The sequence below is a fragment of the Ostrinia nubilalis genome, chromosome 9, assembly GCF_963855985.1.
Source record: "Ostrinia nubilalis chromosome 9, ilOstNubi1.1, whole genome shotgun sequence".
In the NCBI taxonomy this organism is placed as follows: Eukaryota; Metazoa; Arthropoda; class Insecta; order Lepidoptera; family Crambidae; genus Ostrinia; species Ostrinia nubilalis.
In genome coordinates, this window is record NC_087096.1 from 12,335,382 (window position 1) to 12,337,079 (window position 1,698).

Genomic DNA, 1,698 nt, shown 5'->3' on the forward strand with positions numbered 1-1,698 from the left:
CCGACATCACAAGGAGTTACAGCAATTAAAAGTTACAGAACGAGGTCTGGTTACTATCCACTTCTCAGGGTTTTAATAAACAAGATCCAAACTTAGAAGATCGTAGAGGATCAAATGAACATTAAGGTAGGTAAAGTGACCAGTTTGTGCACTTGACTGAAATTAAAAATACATTATACTTTAAATAGATTTAATATTTTATTGACCGTGAAATATCGAACAGTTATTAACATAATTTGGGCCAGGAAAATCTTTGTAAAATAGGTGACAATCGACATTGAAAGTTATACTATGAAGAGTATTAGTAAGTAGGTATTAGGTTACTTAAGTAGTTTGTAAGAATTTTAGTAGGTATCTCTACAATGGAACGGTAAGTACCTATTTAGACAGATTAATGCTTAACTAATTAATTATGGCAGTGGGCAGGGCACATAGTACGCAGAACTCACGGCCGATTGGGCAGCAAGGTTCTGGAATGGAGGCCGCGTACCGGAAAACGCAACGTGGGACGTCCACCACAAGGTGGACCGACGACCTGATAAAGGTAGCAGGAAGGCGCTGGATGCAGGCCACTAGCAACCGTGCGATGTGGAAGTCATTGGGGGAGGCCTATGTTTAGCAGTGCACGTCCTGTGGCTAAAATGATGATGAATTAATTATATTTATTATACTTACTCGTATCAAACCTACGCGAAATATACCTATACATAAACATAAGACTGAAAAAACTCGTAGCATGTAAACAATCCTATAATTATCACCAAGTCCACCACCACACTTAAGTAGGTGGAGCAGCAAATACTGAAAATGTTAGGATGTCAAACGTTAATTACTCGCTTAGCGCTCGAAATGAACACGCCAGGCTATCGTGAATCGCTCGCCGACAGCCGCGGCCGGCGATTGCTTTAGATTAATATTTCAAGAAAACAGCGGTTCCGCCCGCCTTTTGTGGCACGCGAGGGCGGGTGACGAATGTTGCTAAACAAAACGCAGGAAGTCATGTGGTGGTGTGACAATTTTTTTGGATTAGTAGGTTTTCAGGAAGCCTGAAAGTACAGTAAAAAACAGAATAGTCATATCTGATATTGCTGATCCGATGAAGGGACTTTGATGAAAAAAATTCTCGAGTTGCGACTACGAACTCAATGATGAACAGGTGGACCAATGCTGCGGGAAGCTACTGGATACAAATGGGCTTAAATCACTCAGTAGCAAAGGAATCACAGTGGTCACAGTGACCAACCTATTTTGTCAAGTTTCAGAAAATAACAAATCTTTTAATTTTAATACAATTGTGTGTATGAAAGGACATAAAGCTAGCTACACTAAGTAGACAAAAGGACGTAACTGCAGAATAAAGACAGTTTACTCTAAAGCTCAGACCTTTTCTCTCCAACTTGGCGCATCCCAAATCTAGAAGTGGCATAGAAAGCCAACCTTAAACCACGAAAAGTTGGCCTTTGTCTATAACTTTGTCATGACAGTTTCAAACCAACTTCATTACATTTTGTATTTAAGTCAATGGTTATCTAAGTATTTCCTGCCTCACCGCAACAGGCTTTTAAGCTCCAAGCGCCATCCAAACCTACATTATGACAAAGCGGATTTAGATCAGTGTACTAGCGCCATACTAGCGCCTAATGCGTAATTGAAACACCTCGGTTGGACACCCGCCAGGGGCGCCAGGCGCAACAGTTG